We start from the raw sequence: 20,105 nt of genomic DNA, 5'->3' as shown, positions 1-20,105 counted from the left end.
TGCACTAATTAATTTGAGTAAGATGTTAAAATATTTCGTTCGAATACCACGGGGTAGAATTGTATGGATTTTATTATTTTGTTTTGGAATATTAGTAAAATAAACACAATGCTACCCACTTTGCCCATTTTGAAGAAACGCAGTAAAACGTATGTTTTGTATTAATTAAGTATTTGTCACGCAACACGTTACAACTGTAGCTCAATCACAAATAACTACCGACGTGCTTAAAAACATGCTAAGCATTTCAGCGATTACAATGAACAATAATGAACTGCTTAAGTTATCGCAGTTATAAGTCTTCGCGTGTGTAATCTCTAAGTCAACGCTCGTGTAGGTTTGTTTTTGTTTTCCTCGTAAATAAATTCAGTTCACTGGCGAAAGTTCGGCGTTTACTATAAAAAAATAATACAATACATTGCATTTGCAAAATAGTAAGGAGTATCTAATACAAAAAAGGGAAAATTAAATTACAATTACTATGGCGACTGCTTTTCTTGACATTTGGCTTGCCAACCGCCGGCTAAATGTAATAAATAGCATGATAAATAATAAATAAAAATACCAGTTTTGGAATATTTTCCATATTTACACCGGTGAAATTCAAATATGTTATTGCGCAGCAGGATTATGCATCGTAAATATTTTGACATTTAACATTATTGTATGTAACAACCATGGTGAGAAATTGTTATCACGTCGCTTATTAGCACGTCGACAGTTATTTGTGATTGAGCTACTAGAGCTGCTAGAGTCATTATTTACAGAAACTGAATTTACACTTTTTACTTAGTATAATAGCAAAGCATTCTAACGTACAGTTTTGATAAGAATTTTTTTAAAATTTAATTTTTTAACATAAAAAAAGAGTTTTTTTTTAAGAGCAATTGAAGATAAGTTTGTTAACTTTACAATGTAATCGAGGAACAGATACATGACTGATAAAGATAAGGAAAAACGACTTTTTCTTTAGAGCATGTCATTATTATAATACTGTTCTCTCCGGTCACGCAGACATTTTTTATCTCTCCTTTATGAAATATAGAAGATTCCTTATAGACAGTACTTATTTATTTATTATGGATAACTTATATAGCGCCATATTCGTAATAAAATACCTCAAGGGCGCTTTACATGGTGATTCTATTGTTAAGTTAATTTAATTGAAGCTTTTAAATTTGTAATTTAATTCAAATAATTTATTTTGTTGTCACGTGTCAGTACACCCGTTTAGTTATACGATCTCAGTAATTATGCATGTACTCGTATGTTCATTATTATACTTTGCACCTTTTACATTATTTATGTATAACTTTTTTCTTTTCTTATTCTTTTAATTTAAATTTATCTTGTTTCTATTTACTTTATTTTTATTACTGGCTACAAATATTTTTATTTTTATTTTATTTGCAACTTCTAAGTGCCTAACATTTCTTAATTGTTAAATTGCTTTTATTTTGATACCGACAATGTACTTAATCAATAGCTTACACCACTGTGGAAAATTTATGTTGACTGTTTTCACAATTTTCGTTTATACATATTCTTATTTTATGTATACAATATATGCAAAAAGAGTTGTTTTTTTCCCAAATAAAAATAAATAAATAACATATTTTATTATGTTAAGGAAAAACTTAATTTAAAAAAAATATATTTATGTCTTACCTGATCTGGAATTTACTGCCGGGATCCTTTTCTTCGCTTTCACATGTCACATTTCCGAAGGAATCCACTGCGAGGTACTTGTCCAGATGAGAACGGAGATAGATTATACCTGCAAAAATATACATATATCAATGAATAACATTCAATTTAATGTACATTATTAATAATATGAGAATGCGTCGGCAAGTTATGTTCTGGCGGTCGCGATTGCAGACTGTGAAAACTACAATAATTTTAGAGAGAAGTCTATCTATTAATGACCGACTGAAGTTTCGGTTGAGGTTTCGTAAAAAAATGGCCGAAACATTGGCTTAGCCGAAACCTGTGGTTAGGATGTATGGGATTAAGTTCGGCTGTACTCGGGTGAAAAATTAGCGCAATTAGAGCGTCGGATTGTTGTCCATTTAAAAAATTAGTTATTTTATTGCCATTGTCTAATAAAAATAAAAAAACCAGACTGATTTTGTGATTCGTCGACAATAGTAAGAGTTATAAATTTGTTCAAATTATTTTATATATATATTTTTTTAATGTGTTCATGAAACCCTAACACATCCGAAACCACGATGATCAGTATGAGCAAGAAGACATATTGGCACGTGAAAAGAAATTTTTAGAACAAATAAAATGTAAAAAAATATAATATCAGTAAAAGCTAATGGTTTCTGACTTCTGCAAAGGAGAAACAAGAAGGGGGGGAAGTCTGATACGCCAAAAATGCGCGGCCGCGCTTCCCTCGCTTCTCCTCTGCTGAAGTAAGCAACCATTTGTTTTAGCATTTTACAACAGAGATGAAGAACATTTAAGAGAAGGTAATATGGAAGTCTAGGCATCTACAGGGCTTATGACCTGTCAATGGCTGGTTAAAGTGGCTACTTTACACACTGTGTAACATTCACCATTCTGCCCATATTTAAACATCTATATTCCTTCAATTCTTTCATCTGTTGGAATCCAGTTCTTGTCTACAAAAAATTGGACAAACTCAAAATATTGTTGAACCATCTGTTTTGTTTAATATTTTATTTTTTTAAATTTTCTTTGTTCTAAATATTTTAATATGTCTTCTTGCCCATACTGATCATCGTGGTTTTGGATGACAGGGTTTAAAGAACACCCTGTATTTACTTAATTTAAAAATCTTACATTATTTTATAGTTTGACTCTTAAACTATTTAAAAAATACATTGAAATGTGTCAGTAGCAACATTGGTAAAAAACACTTATGAAATATATATATATGTATATTTTATAAAAAGAAATATTTAGGTTCTTATGATTAACCCAAATATTTCATTTTGAGGGCCATTTTCAGCGAGTTGTAAATAACTCACTATTAGGAAATGGAATCAAGTTGCGGTAGAGTGGGATTCGAACCACGGACCTTTGGTCTGTGAGTCCGAGACACTAGCCACGGGACAATAACCCGATTATGCCGTTGTTCTACCATATTCCATAGTGCGGCGGTTTGGGCTCTGCGCGGCAATAAACTCCCGTGTCGAGTCGGTGCGAATGGTGTGAGCAGAGAGTCAGAAATACCGATAACTCTCATGAACTCGTGCTAAATTATTGTGTGCATTATTTGCGAATCATTCATGTTTGGTAAAACAATTATTTCGAACGAAACTAATGGCGCATAAGCTGAAACCGTTTTCCGCATAATAATATTCGTAGGAGTTACGAATGTGTGAGTGTTTGGATAACGTAGGTAATATAACACGTCACCTTTCCGTGAATCTCAATGGATCAATATATTTATGTGCGTTGCACAATGTGTATCTGTATGTTTATTAAATGCAAAAATTATCTATGTCATTAACATCTACAGTTAAAATACAATCGCCATTTTGTTACTTTGATGCCGTACTGCGTTTATATAATCAATTTACAATGAGTGGTTTTAAAATATATATATATATATTCATATGTTCAGTTGTTCATATAAACAACTCCCTAGAAAGAAAGTACAGCCAGTCTGCAAGCATTTGGACATACTCAAAACATTATTGAATTAACTACCTGGTAAAAGAAGAAGTATGAAAAATTGTAAAATTGTTTTCAGGTGTTGCCTAGTAGGTGAATTGGTTCAGCCGGATGAATCTCACCCACATGATAAAGGTTTCAGCTGTTTTACTTCACAAAAGTCAACAGATGGAAGAGTTGAGGGAATGTGGATGTTCAAATATAGGCAGAATGGTGAATGTTACACAGTGTGTAAAGTGGCCACTTAAAAAAAGGAAGGTGTTGACTGCATTTTTAATCCTTATTGGTCGGAGGGAGTCAGAGAAATTGTTGTCTGATGTAGAAGGACGTAAGCTGATTTCTTATTTTTCTAGTATTTACTTAATGAGGATATAGAGATTTTGGTATTATTTATGTTTTCTCTGGATATTTATTGTTTACTTTTAAGACTGAAAAAGCACACATAATGATAAAACTGTAATTACTTTTTAATATTATTATAAAATACAATTTTTACTGCCCTGGAACGGGGAAGCTATCCCTAGTTGGGTAGTTTAGATGAACCAACAGAAAAAAAATAATATTTGAAAACAAAAAAACAAAAAAAAACGGCCAATGACAGGTCATAAGCCATATAAATGCCTAGACTACCATATTTCCTTCTCAAAAATGTTTTCCCTCTCTGTTACAACAAGTTTAAATAACTAAGGCCTTCTGTAGCACAATACGCCTCATTATTAAAAAAAATAAGAGACATATAAGTCTCATTTGACATTACCACACAGAGTTAAATTATTATTTTGATCTACATAAAGATGTTGACATTAACTACAATTTATAAAAAATATTTGCGTTTTAATGATTTATCCAAATGAGTAAATTTTGCGAGAATTTTCAGGTATTTTTTATTTTTTTTTAATTTTTATTCCAGTAAAATGGCTATAAAGTGAAGAGCCAATTCTACCATATAAACATGAACGTAATTATAAATATAAACAAAAATATAACAAAAAACATAAATATAACAATAATTATAAATATAAACATAAAATAAAATTTTATATTGCAGCACTTATGGTGGTCTTAACATATCGCGCCATCGCTCGAACAACGGTGAATGGATCCACCCTGCAGTGGCTTAGAGAATTTCGTTATTAGAGTTTTTTAGGCGTTCCCATAGGCTCCAGGCTCTTTGGCGAAGCAGGGCAGCGAAGGTGTTTATTTGTCCAGCTGTAAACATTTCAGAGGCACTGCAGTACCTAGGCAATCCGAATAATTGTCTGTATGAGTTGTTAAACGTGATCCTTAATTTATTCCACGCTCCTTGCGTATAGTTGTTCCAAAGTTCCGCTGTATACATGGACGTCAAATACGAAGTAAATATGATTTTCTTCACTTCGTTACTGCATTGAAAGAAGCGTCTCGCTAGCATAGAGGCCCTGACATTGATGGCTCTTCTCTGTCTCTCTATGTCCTGATCGTCTTTACAATTATCAGTCAGTATGTGCCCTAGATTTTAAAATAAACTATTAGAAAATGAAGTAGAATAAGGTGTTTCCGTACCTCCTTATCCTAAATTACTACAATCGTACCACAAGACCAAACTGTGTCTATACCATATCTCTGTCATATTCGTTTTTTATTTTTAAGTACAATAATTTATACTGACCCATTTATCTTTAGATAGTGATGATACCGCAAATAAAATGGCGTTCGCTAGCGGAAAAAATAGTTATAAGTATGATATTTTGTAGTATTGTCAATTACGTTTTATCTTACACAATATAATATGCAGTTCTTGCACTTTCTGTTGTGCTTCAATTCTTTTGTGGGTTTATTTTAATTATCTGTCATTATATCAATTAGTCATTATAATTATTTTACAAGGTAGCGTCATCTAAGACAGATCGCTGTGAAGATTTACGGAGCTGATAGAAAAACAAGTCATGCTCTCTTTAATGCGCAAGTAAATTACAATCATGAATTTTATTTATTTTGGTAGTTAATTTTATAATACACACATCATCTACTGACTTAACCTGCTGTGCTATTCCGAGCCGCTTTCACGAGCGTAGAAAACACTTTTATCTCGTGTGTTTACATACAAAATACGCGAGGTAAAAGTGTTATTACGGCTGCGAGAGCGTTTGGAATATCACCTCTGTAACTCAATCACAAATTACTATTGACGTGCTTAAAAACATGCTCTAATATACAGCCTTTTTTATATCTTTTGTATGCTGACTTACATATACAGGGTGTTCTTTAAACCCCGTCACGTCTGAAACCACGATGATCAGTATGAGCAAGAAGACATATTGGCACATAAAAATAAATGTTTAGAACGAATACAATTTACAAAAATAATATATTAAAAAAAACAAACGGTTGCTTACTTTTGCAGGGGAGAAACAAGGAAGGGGGAGGGGGGAGTCTAATATACCGTCGACAACCATTTGTTTTCTTAAATATTTTCTTTTAAAAAAATTTCATCGTTCTAAATATTTTTTTAATATGCTAATATGTCTTCTTGCCCATACTGATCATCGTGGTTTCGGATGTGACAGGGTTTAAAGAACACCCTGTATATATATATATTTTCATTTTTGTATATCCATGTTTTTATATTGATTGTCATTTTTGTATAACTGAACCCGTTATGTTGTATTTTATAATGTAAAAGGTACTTGTGCCGTATAGTGAATAAATAAAAAAATGCTCTAATTTTTAACGCGTGAAAAAAAACATTTTTTATATCCTGTTTCCCGTAGCACTAAACTTCCTTATTGCATTTGTTCCTGCTCCTTAGAATCACGCGAATAAGAAAGACGCTTTAGCGAAAACAGTGCTGTTTGTAAAATTGACGATTTCACACATGCCAAAAGCATTATTTTACTGAATAATTTATTGCGACCTTTCGGCGTAAACATCGCGTTGACTCCCGTCCACTTCTGACTCACATAGTCTGTCCTATGTCCCTTGTAGATTCTTACAGGGGGGTTTGACTAATCTGCCACCCAAAGATCGCGTCGCGCGTCGTCACGTGTGAGCTGCGCGCCTCCCACAAGCGCCAAGTTAAATGTCGAGTCAAAGGTCACTTTAAATAATACAATCAAATATAAAAACCGCAAACTAATATCAATTGTTTCATTTCAACCGAAGTTGTATTTCAATTAGGCCAGATAAGACATTCATTTTTTTTATAATGAAAGTTAAACACGCCGCGTATTTAAAGATTTTAAATCTCTGTAGTTTAAAATAGTTTTTTTTTACAATTGAAGACATGAGTAGATAAAGGTGTCATGTGACAATAACAAAAAGCAGAGATATCTCAGGTAAAGTTATAAATACCAGTATAATTACTGATAATATAACACCTTCGTTCGCTCTCGAAATAAAAGCCGTTTATTAAATTTTCATTTGCGACATAACGCCTTCATCCACTCATGTCTTCAATTTAGCTTTTTTTACATATTTATTGGCAATATCAACAGTAATTAATACATGTAAAAAAAATATGAAAAATAAAATATACAGAGAATAAAACCAATGACAGATATCCACAGAAATACATTAAATACACGTACAATACATACTAGTGTGTTTGTGTAAGTGTAAGTGTGTGAGAGGGTGGGTGAGTGGGTGTTATATTGGAATGAGGGTAGACATGTGTGTAAATATTATTGCAAAAGTGACGAAAATATAAATAAATAGATAATATTAAGAATTAGAGATAAAATAAAATTAAATAAGATAAAATAAGACTTTATTATTGAAACTAAGTATAAGACAAAAAAGTATGTTTTAAGACGCGCATTTTAAATGTTATTTTTTTACAAGCAAATGGATCAATAAAGGGAAAGTTCAAACTATATTCACGAGCAAAACGTATAAGTGGAGAGTTCTGGGCATAGTTCGTACGAACTGCTGGCACATGAAATAGAGAGCTCGACGTGTGACGAGTGCGGTAGCCAGGGACATTTAATAATAACTCCGACATAAGAGCCGGACTATCAAGGCGTCCACTAAGTATGTCATGAAGCACCCTCATGTCTAATAGTAGACGGCGATCTTCTAAACTAAGCAAGTGGTGCTTTTTGCAGGAAGACATATAATTGAGATCGGTATTCCTGCATCTCCAGTTAAGATGTCTAATTTTCTTTTACAGAAATGTGATAGTGGAGTAAGAAATATACAAATTAATGAAAGTTTTGGGACCTCACATTATTAAGTTATATTTTGTTAAATCACTTAAAATAAATTGTCTGATTTCTTTAAAGACAAAGTATTGCTGTTCAGGAATTGGCATGTTAATTATATTTTTAATTTTTATTTCAATTTGAACAAAACGGAATAAATTTAATACGAGTATGTCCGCTAAAATTATTATTCAATAAAATATTTAATTTATTAAACTTTAAGTACAAAAATACATTTTTATCTGATAATCTTTAATTGCACCTATCTCAGAATGAGTTTGCTAACTCATAAGAACACAATTATGTTTTGTAGATTTTAGTATTTTAAAATATAAAAAAATAAAAAAATATGCGCACTTTTAGGGGGCTTATAACTGAAATCAATATTTTCCATCGAACCAAAAATATATATTATATTACAAAAACACTTTTGTTTTATACATTATATGATGAGTAAGTGGGATTTATTTCTCCAAATCGCTCTCTATAGCTAAGTTAGTATTAATTATTATTATACAAAGTGTAATCATATGTTTTAATGTAAAGTATCTTTATCGAAAAGCCATATAAATTGGCATGGTAAGTCCTGTACTAAAAAAATAAGTATATGTATATATGTTTTTAAAAAATAAGAAAGGATATATATAACATGCGCGGTCCGTCCATATATTGAATGGAACAAATGCTTCCCTAAAAATTGGACCTCTAAAAAATCAGTATCTATTTTATTTTTATTTAATGATATCAGCTATCAACTAATCCTTTAAATAACTACAAGAACGCTTTTATTATTGGTTTGATGTTTTAATCAGAACCATCTGACAAGGGTTCGATGTTCATTCATCAATAACGTCAAAAAAATTGCATCAACCCCCCCACACACACCCTTTGACCACGCAGTTATGCCGTTAAGCGCGAACTGGTATAAAATACACCGCGCTTTGTCTGATTCTGGATTATGAAACTACGCAAGTACTTTAGTACCTTTATGGCGGGACGTCAGTATTTTCATAAGTCCGCGCATGCGCTAATAGACATCTAGAATATTTTTGGAACCAATCCTAACAAACACATCCAGGTTCATTTTCTATGTATTGTGACGGTTTTATAAAAAAATAGCACTTTAATCGGTTGACACGATGGCATTATAATATTAAACTATGATATTTAACTTTTTATGCTAAAATTATGGCGTAAAATTGTTTTTTATTTCAAAGCACTTAATTTGAATTTCTGTGTTAGTAGTAGGCACAAATTACGTATGTACTTAGTACTAAATGACTGCTTCCCTAATCGAAAACTTTACCGCACGCTTCTGATATATAACGTTTCAGGCGTTTCTTAAAAGTGGCCAATTGATACTTATAGGCAGAAAGTTTAATGTTGCAGTGCGTAAAGATTTACATAACCGTTTATAGGACACATATTTTGTGTTGATTTACGTCTCGCAAATCTAAAAAAAAAAAATTTCAAATATCTTTTGTCAAAAAAAAACAAAGATAATACACCCATTGCATTTAAAACAGCTGAGTGGAAGAATGATCTACCAGTGTATGTTATTACGATACTCTGTATTATAAGACTTTTTTAGAAATATTAGAAAATAAATGCCTGAATTCTGGTGGAATATTCGAGTACTATTTTGTTCTGTGTGTTCATAAAGAGTTAAACCAGTTTTAAGCCCTGAGAATCATAAATCTAGTTCTGTTTGCTGTGTGATGCGTTTGGATGCATTGTTTTTTAAAATTCGTATTCTGTTGATGGAAATCTGTTGTGCGGGCCTTTTTAGGCTCCAAATCTTAGGGTCGGGTACCTTGTACATACTTAATATATCGTGGGTATTCTGCGAAAAAGCACTAAGTCAACATTTTGCTGTTTTGACTTAATGGTGGGGTTATATTGTTGAAAAAATACTCTACAATCTGCAAAAACCCACTAAGTTCTATTTACACTACAAGTCGAGATATTTTCTGCAATAAGTCAATATAACATAAATCCGTTCAGGGAAAAAGTATCAAAGGACAAGGGAGGCCGTACTGGTGGGCCATCAATAACAATATTTCGGATGTATTCAGCGGAGCTTATGGAGCAGTACTGACTTTAGAAAATGTAAGATTGTTGGTCGGCGACATGATATTCTGGAGATGTCTAGTAAGTGATGTCTACGTTCTTTGCTCGGGGGCAAACGTGGCAATTATTATTTACTTTCTTTTCTCTTTTTACTAATCGATTATTATTTTACCTAATGTAATCGGTACTGTACATTTGATAAAATGATTACATAATTGTTATATGATCTAACTAACTAACTAACCATCACGCCATTTCCCCAGAGGGGTAGGCAGAGAGGATAGAACGCCACACCACTCTGTCCTGGCACACTTCCTTTGCTTCCTTCACATTCATACATCTTCTCATGCACGCACGTCGATTATTCCGACTTTTCACATGACCACTTTCAAGAATTTGTTGTACTTGATCATGCCATGTCTTTCTCGGCCTTCCTCGACTTCTACAACCAGACACATTCGCATCATAAATCTTTTAAGCCGTTCTTTCATCATTCATTCGCTCCACATGACCGAACCATCGCAAATCTATCTAAATGATCTAATTTATTTATATATTATGTAGGTGCATATAATCATAATCTTATTTATTTATTATGTAGGTGCATATAATATGCATTTGTGTGTTCGTTTTGAATCAACGTTCGCGTATTGTATAACCTTATTTTATTGTTGTCATTATTTCGTATTTACTGCATTTTGTGGTTACCTACCGTATTGTATACGACTCGTCGCACATTATTCATTCGATGTGTATCAGTTAAATTTTAAAATAAAATGCCTTTTTTTTCAGAATACGGTTTTGAAATTTAACATACTTAAAAAAAAAAAAACAAACAATTTATATCATTTCTTGATTTGAATTTTAACAAAAAGGTTTCTAACTTTTTACTAAGCTCTTTATTGTACCATTTTTAATACAATTACAAGTTTAAACATTTTTTTTTTATATACTTACGCACCCACAAACACGCACCCTCTCCCTCATTCATTCCCACACGCACATGTATCCTCTCCCTCATTCATTCACGCATACACACATTCACATACACATGAATACAAACGTCACACAAATACAATTACTAAACTTCTTTTCTTATATATTGTGTGTCATTATATTTACAGTGGATTTTTTTAATTGGCTTTAGCATTGTTAAGATTTTTCTACTTATTTTGTTTATGTAATAGCTGTAAAAATCCCAAATAAAATTTTAAAAAAATAATTTAAATTTAAAAAAAAAAAACTGTTTTAATTAAAGAAAAAAACATTTCTCCCAAAGTGACTATAGTAGGTACAATGTTACTTCATTTTGAATTCCTTACTGTGGTATTATATATCAGCGGAAACGCACTAAGTCATGTCAATCCACTATTATTTTGAAAAAAAAATGTGCCGAAAGTTCAGTTATTATTTGTTGAATAATAAATAATATGTAGTAAATATGTACATAAATTTATCATTTTTTCAAGTTGGCTTAGTAATGAATAAAAAAAGTTATTTCGTTACAAACTTTGAACTTCGATTATTTCAGAAGTAGTAATTTTGACTTAGTGCTTTTTCGCAGAAACCCCACGATATTTGAATTCCGTAGGCACCCATTAAATTTATTTAAACAAAAAATTGTTCAATTAAGTAACAGTAACAATACGCGGTATTTGTGTTGCATCTGTGCACACTTAAACTATATATTTAATCTATACATTATGTACGATGATATGATCCGAAATATTATCATGTTGGCTCTTAACACTTTTGGTACACACGGCACATATGATACTTACTATTACGATCCACAGATAACTGTAAGAGAAAGAAGCTAATATTGACATAAAATATATACAATTTCAATATCCACTGATTCCGCGTGACTTAAAATTAGTGTATAAATGAAACCAACACGTCGAAAAAGAAGCAAAGATTTCAAGTGCTTCCTAGTATAAAAAAAAATAGAACTTATTTTTTTTGCCGTGGCGTAGTTAGTTAGATGGCTAACTGCGAAACTGGCGCCGCGGGTTTGATTCCGCCAGTTGCAAGAAGGAAATAAAAAAAATCTCAATTTGTCTGGGCGTTGCGGTATATGTTTTCGCCCACAACAATAAGAGTTTGAATTCTATACTAAAAACTTCACAAAAATTTACAGTGAATGAACTTCGAACGAAGGTCTTCGTTCATACTTAAAACATATTTTTTGTCAATTTGAAAATTCTTATATTATCATACGACTTTTGCTCGGAGACATCTCTCATTTATCGCACGGAGAGAGTTCAATATTTTGGAAGAACGTTTGCTTTGAACGAAGCTTTGAAGGATAAAAATTATTTTCAAGAAAGGATTTAAGGACTGGATTTTCCTTAGTGGGAGGAATTTGAGTAGGAAACTCCTTGATGATTTTCCAAATGATTAAGTTTACTGTTTACCATATTGATGTGCCATATATATGTTTTTTAAATATTTTTTATAATTATTTTTTATGTTTCTAATCCTATATTTGTGGTGATATATACTCATGTTTCTGTGTCATATAATTGCTCGTCCCATCTCAACACAGGACTTTTAGTCCCACGGAGTTGGGACTTATTGTCTCAAATAATGTACAATAACCTTATGTATGTAAATAAATAAATAAATATACTCACGCTTATTTACTAATTTTTTTTTCCATAATGGAAGTACTTACTGTCTCCAGCGTTCGATGCTGGTTCCAAGGTCCAGATCTGTTTCTTTTTGAGGCTGGTACCGTTGGCATTAATCTTGAAGCCGAAGGTCTCCGCTGTGAGGTAGCGGTAGCGAGCATTGATCAGGCCTATGGTCCACCACCCTCTCTGTTGGTTCTGGGTGATGATGTCGCCTGCCGAGGCTGAGCCGTTCGTTCCCTCCTGATGGTGCCCGTTCATGCCGTTCGTAGCCATCGTGGAACTAGAAAAACGAAAATAAATCTGATAAGGCGGTGATTTAAAAAAAAATTAGACAATCCATCGTAATTAAATGATTCACGCCACTAAATATAAAGATAAAGCGAAATATTCCGAGAACACGAATGGCTGAAAAGGAAGTATAAATAACTCTGGTCAACGTGTTTTTGTCGCACGAGTACCACTAGCACCTAATTTGGATTTTCATCCTATTTTTAAATATGTATTCGGAATTTCTCCATCACACACAGAATTTCGTCAAAGCCATGGGCAATACTCCTGGTTTCATGTACCTCAAATAGAAGTTTCCTAAACTTATTTATCTTATTTTTTGTTTTGTACACCATCTTGTAAAAATGATTAAAATTATGTTGTGATGATATTTGCCACAATCAATTTCGTGTAAATTTTCCGCAAAACAAATTTTGTAAAATTTCCATCAAAAATAAACGTAAAAATAGCATTTTTCAATAAAAAATTATAAAAGCGCCATCTATGAATAATTAGTTTCATATTTTCGTTTAGAATCACCTTAAGGAGTACTATCTGATTCCTGACATATTTTGACCAAAATCCGGGCCTCGATTATGATGGGAAGATAAAATTTATCTACAAAGTAAAATTAAGTTTTCCGTATGAAAAATAGAATATGTTTACATTTTTTTTCTAAACATATTCAATTACCGGTAACCGACGAAGATACTTTGAAGTTGCATACTAATATACACACTTTCGTACATAAATATCGATATTCGTTTATACCGTCTCAGTATATACCGATGAAGATAGTAGTTCATAATCACGGCCCTGACGTCGGAACTTCAAGAATGAACTCCTAGATTAACATGTTCACAAGACTACAATCTAACCGTTCCGAAACGCCTACAATTTAAAAGTCATTTTATTTAATGGATTCGTTATGTACACGTGGATTATGTATATTAATTTATGTATAGCATTGGATTTCAACCTGTGGGTCGCGACCCCTAGGGGCATCGCAAGCAAGGTAAAAATAAAATAAAAAAGCAAGGATTTTAATTCATAAACTACAATAAAAATACAATCATCTCAGCCATGCCTGTTTATTTTTTAACAATTCGTAGAATGGTGGTTCTATTTTTGAGACAAAAAATACCAAGTAATTTTTTAATCAAAGTCGTCAATTTCACTTTTTTGTTTTTATGTCCACCTTTAAACAGAACTTTAGTTCCTATAGGTGGGATATGGCAAATGGCTCCAATAATTTCACAACTTCCCTTGCCAACTCTAGACATTCTAATTTTTTAATCTTCGTCTCTAGTCTTTTGATGCCATTCTTATGCGAATATTTCAGTTTAAGCATACCACCAGCAAGATCTATACGACGTATAAACCTTGTTGGTCATAGCCCGCTGCGTCCTCTCCTACTTTGCACTTAGTTTTTTAAATCCGGGTTGTGGTCCCGTGGCTAGTGATGCGGACTTACCGATCAGAGGTCTGAGGTTCGAACCCCCCTCTATCTCAACTTGATTTCCACTTTATAATAGTGAGTTATTTACAACGCGTTGAAAATAGACATATTTGAGTAAATTTTAAGAACGCTACAATTTATTTTTAAGAAAAACAAATATATGTAATATGATCTCAACAGAAATCAAACTAAATACGATGTCTTTAAAATTAAAATATAATAAAATTAAGGTCCCGGGGGTCAAGAGATTTTGTCAAGCTCGTGGGGTCGCGTATTCAAAAAGGTTGAAAATCACTGACGTATGGTGTTAATGAATTGTTGTTTTCTCCACACACGATACAAAGTTGAAAATACAAAATGGTGATTAAGACTTTTTGCCTTCCGAGAAATGTTTTCAAAAACCATATTGTTACATGTTTGAAGAGATGCTGTGTACGGGAAAATACGTCGTAGAAAAGGCCGCACACAACGGTGAGAAATTTATGCACAGACAGTACTTTTTTTGCAGCTGCATCATCTAGAAACTTCTCTAAACACAATGGAGGAGTTTGCACGAAAGCGGGTCAGCTATCCGAAGCTGGTTTAAACTGTCGATAAAATAATGCGTTTCTAAATAAATCTAAAATCGATTAATCAAAACAAATTTGGTAGTTTCAATGCCAACATAAATTCGTTTTACGATCGGAGATAACTGATTTAAACCGAATAAAGTTGGATGTAATCAATTCATATCTAGTTAGAAAAAGAAAGTTTTAAAGAAATCAATGTAACAACCTACATAATAAGAATAATTAGAATCGAGATTTTGAACAATTTTAAACTTTATTGATTTATTTAATTATTTTACAAACAAAAATTAAAGATGACACAATTAATCATTATCCGTGTAATATAAATTCGTTTTATGTCGGGGCTATAAACAAAATAATTCAAGCAATAAAGACATATGCATTTATGTAATATTTAACATTTCACTGATACACACACGCGATACAACAAATTAAAACAAAATTTCAAATAAAAATACAGATGAGCAATTCAACAAACACAATAGTTTAGCAATTTGAATTTTGTTTTAAACATATACTCGTATTGTTAAAACTGGTTGAAACGGAATAATAAGTTACCTATTATTTTGAATATTTTAAAATTTCTTTCAAATGATTTATTGCTTCATTTGAAGAAATACAATACATAATATTGCACAGGAAAACACCCTGTACAGCAAAATAAAAGAATTCCTTCTGTCACATAGTTTCAGTATGAAAAGAACAGATGCACCCCATATTTTAAGATAGCCATTTTAAAAGAAGCCCTAGAGAGATATATAATTTTGGCATATGAAAAAGCATAAGATTTTAGCATGTTTTATGCAAAAATGTACTTTGAAAAAAAGACTGGTATAGCTACCCTTTTGCCATCATACAACCGAAATAATAAAAATTTCGCATGGAAAACTCAAGCTCACTATATTGACAACTCTCTTTTACATATTATTATCTTTAAATTTAAAAATACAAGAAAAACTGCTACAAAAATACATTGTATTTACTATCCCCACTAACTATGCATAGGGCATTACATTGGTACACTAAACTAGTATTAATCAGATTTTCTTTTCAGGTGCTAGTCTAGGGACAACGAAATATTCTAGTGTAAAAACAAAGTTTTAAAGAAATATTCTATAGCAACCATATCAGGAATCGAACTAGAGACCTCTTGCGTGGTAGGCAAACGCGCTGACCATTAGACCACGAGGCGGACTGCAATAATATTAGTGGACGTAACGTAGGGGGTCATCGGTCACTAGATGACGTAAGTCTATCACCTAAATATATGTAAAATATTAATCATTTTGCAGAATCCATAATTATACAAGTGTAGATTAAACAATTGTATAAACAGTTTTTGCTACTGCTTGCGTAATTGCATTTTAGTCATGAGAAAAAATGACAATATCCGACGTAAGCTCTCCATATAATTAGTCAAACTCAGTAAACAGCGCACTGAAAGCCGCAGAAGGACACCTAGAACAAAATGGTACTAAAAAAATATACCACCAGAATTGAGGTATTTATTTTCTGAAATTTCGTATAAATAATAAGTTTTATGTCACAAGAGTATCGTAATAACGTACACTGATAGATCAGTTTTCACTCAGCTTTTTAAAATGCAATAGCTTTTTTTTATCTCAAAGACATACATCAACATAAAATATTTGTCCTAAAAAGGGTTAAAGTCGCGGTTTAAAAAATTGAAACTGAAATTAAAAGTTGTACGACAGTAAAAAAGTCGAATGATATAAAGAACCTTGGTATTATCCTAGATAATAATATGAAATGGAAATTATAAATAAATGCTGTAGTAAAAAAAATAACAAAACTTAGGTATATACATGTTTGTAAAATTAAGAAATATTCTCTCTCCAAAAATATACAAACTGTTTACTACGCAATCATACATAATATTCTGCAGTGTAGAATCATAGGCTGGGAAGGAGTTTACAATACTAATTCTCGTCTACTTTTGATTGCCCAAAAAGCCATCGCTAAAATTATATTAAAAAGGCCTAGAACTAATCCATCAAATTTATTTTTAAAGAACTAGACCCTCAATTGATGATATCTTTATTTTTTAAAGATCTACAGTACAAACATTCAAAGGGAAAAAAACCCACTAAATTACAAAATTCTCGTAACGCTAGATTTCCAAATAATTTAACTTTACACAGATGCAATACAACTGCAGCTTTAAATCATTATTTATTTGTTGGGAAAAAAAGCTTTGATAATCTTCCAGAAATCATAAAATCAATAGCAACTATTAAAATATTTAAATATAAATTGAAAAAACACTTGAAACCCACCGTACTCGATGCATAACAAAATTGTGTATCTTTTAGAATATAATATCAACATTTAAGGAATCTGTTTTAGACAGTAAAAATGAAATGTAAATAAAATACATATATGAGGGTACTACTTGCGAACTCGGCAAAATCCAAAATTTAAAAAAAGTAAGATATTAATTTAAACTTATTCCGAAAATATTTTTTAAAAATAATTTTAACATTGTAAGTTAAAAATATGGCTTAATTTGTAATACTTGACTTTTAAATTATCGGGATTGTTGCAAACATGGCAACCTCTATTTGAGTATGACAAAGTTGGTAATGTATAAAATTAAATTTATTATTTTTCTACTGTTTCTTGACCTAATCATGCTTATGTCATCACTGCCTATGTATAAAAGATTGACTGATTATAATAAAAAAATATGCATTACATAAGTGCCTCGACTCAACACGGATTTTCCAGCGAGTCGGGGCAAGTTCACAGGCATGGGTCGTTCCTGATTGTGTCGCTATAAACTGCGTCTTAGTCCCTAATAAATGTATGTACAATGTTATTGATAAATAAATTTTTTTTTAAAATAAATGCAGTGCTCATGGCAGCAAGAATTATGAGAATCCACCATCAATGTACGGTCAATAGAAACACCGGTAAGATGTTCTAGTGACACATGGCATAACAACCCAGAAAAAAATATTCAATTCATATACAATTTAATAAATCATAATCAAACAAATTAAATCATAATAAAGAACTAAATACATCCGTTAAACTGTGCAAAAACTACAAAGTGAAATTTATTGATGGAAACGCGGCCAACTGGTGTGGAAATGTATCGATGAAGCTCGAACGGGTTTGACATACAGATAAACGACCTCACAGCAGGTTCTAGTCAACGTGGGATCCTCTCGGGTCGATCAGAGAATGATCTGAATAAAGTAGGATGGCCCTTTCGGCGAGGAGCAGGGACTGGAGAAATTCCGAAAGAACTTGATGTTTACTAGAATAATTCTATGCAGATTCCATAGAAGGTTTCAAGGCTTCGTTAGATCCCATGAGTAATACGTTGCTAGTTGCTACTGGTATCCCTAGGAACTTAACTGTAATAAAGGACATTTCGTGGTCTATCGATGCAAACATGTTACAATGAGGAATATAAGCGGTTTTAAAAAATGTTAATTAACTCTCAAACTAACCCAACGTACCGTTTTCTTATCGCTATGAATTTTTTACGTTTTGTAATTTTGAAATGACTTCGCCCGTGACGTCACTAGTTTTTATCGATGAGTTGTTGAGACATTTAAAAGTAGAGCCTCGTAGCTATCAAAATATACTTAACGTTACAAAAAAAGGCTTCCCGTAAACCGGAAACCTATCATAATACTATCAATCACTATAATCGGTTGATTCGGAAGAACTCGTCGTTCAAAAATAGTTTTCTTTTTTTTTTTAAATATATTTTTTATAAAAAAGAAATATTTGCGTTCTTATGATTTACTTAAATATTTCATTTTGAGGGCCATTTTCAACGAGTTGTAAATAACTCACTATTAGAAAATGGAAATCAAGTTGGGGTAGAGTGAGATTCGAACCACAGACCTTTAGTCCGTGAGTCCGAGACACTAGCCACAGGACCGCAACCCGATTCAAATGATTTTTTTCAAACGTTTTCGAGAAACTTCGCAGGCCAATTAAATGCTCTAATTTTCACCGTGTGTAAGAAAACATTTTTATTTCCAATTTCCCATAGCACTGAACTTCCTCTTTGCACGATTAATTTTTCAATATAATTATATTTAAAGAAAAAACTACCAATGAGGAAAAAAACTCAAAATCTAGTCCTTGTCTACTAAATTTGGACAAATTAAAAATATTGTTTCAAAATTTATTGTTTATCTTATGTAATTTATTGAATGCCATAAAGTATTGCGAAACATGTTCGGTAATAAACTGCAAATCATGTTCTCAATAAATTTGACTTGTGCTGTAAATATTTTTTTTACTAATTATTAAAATCTTATTAACTAATTAACTTAATAAAGCATAATAATTGTTTGGTAAGTGTTTTTTAACCTAATAATTTTTGATAATGTCCAAATGCTTACTGACTGCAGAATGTTTTTTAACCTAGCTATTTTTCTATTTGTAAGGGGGTCGCGTATTCAAAAAGGTTGAAAAATACCGATTTTTTTCAAACGAATATTTGTTTTTTTATGTTGTTTGTATCACAAAATTCATATAATGATTAATAAATATATATTAATATAAATAAACAATAAGCCACATTCCGCTTCAGTTAAATGCACAGTAATAAAATTAACATTTGAAGTACTAACTTTCCATGTTGAAACGACGTATTGATTTTGCGTAAAACCACTACAGTAAAAATATGCCGACCGGTTTCTGAACAGGACTAACAACAGGACTGAGATCACAACATTCAGCACTGTAAATTTAAATTTATACAAGTAAAAATTGAATTGAAATACTCGTCATTCAAAGATGAATGGCGAGCGTTTAATGCGAAGAAAGTTTGACAGCTCAAGATACGATGTCTCGTTCGATTGTCAATATCGACTAAATGCTTTGGGGCACTCGAGAGAATTCGACTGGTTTTTGATCGACTTCATTCGCATTGGTGGTTTAAGAATACTGTCACTCGTCAATTTACATAAGTTGCATGCGATTCTTAAGACGAACGAGTCTAGCATAAGGCCCTTGCAAGCTTTTTATGTTACAATAAATCCGCCGTTATAAGGAAATATTAGGTTTTTTTTACATTTTTAAAGTAATAAAGGTCTATGAAGTACTGTCCAGTAAAATGGAAAAAATATGCTAATTATTAGTAGCATAAAAAATAGTTTTTAATTTGTAATTTTGAATTCTCTCAAAACGGTCATTCTATTGGCCACGCCCCTAATACGTCACAATTCATGTTAATTTGTTCCTGACCATTCAAGTTTGTTTAAAACATTTTCACGAATCTTGACGT

General features: G+C 31.9%; 1 pseudogene across 1 annotated transcript in view; it reads right to left on the bottom strand.

Annotated features, from left to right (window-relative positions):
• Positions 1-1,668: 1,668 nt before the first annotated feature.
• LOC148285142 (protein singed pseudogene) overlaps positions 1,669-20,105 on the bottom strand; it is a 96,564-nt pseudogene continuing 78,127 nt past the window's right edge. Inside the window, exons 2-3 of the transcript XR_015822826.1 lie at positions 12,577-12,815; positions 1,669-1,777 (exon numbers count right to left, since the gene is read on the bottom strand). The product of XR_015822826.1 is annotated as a protein singed pseudogene (transcript). The remainder of the gene's footprint in view (positions 1,778-12,576; positions 12,816-20,105) is intronic.

This window comes from Micrasema longulum, unplaced genomic scaffold, assembly GCF_059751315.1.
Source record: "Micrasema longulum isolate JH-2025_06_02 unplaced genomic scaffold, ASM5975131v1 h1tg000055l, whole genome shotgun sequence".
In the NCBI taxonomy this organism is placed as follows: domain Eukaryota; kingdom Metazoa; phylum Arthropoda; class Insecta; order Trichoptera; family Brachycentridae; genus Micrasema; species Micrasema longulum.
The sequence above is the reverse complement of the archived record's forward strand: the minus strand, read 5'-3'. Positions and strand labels throughout refer to the sequence as shown.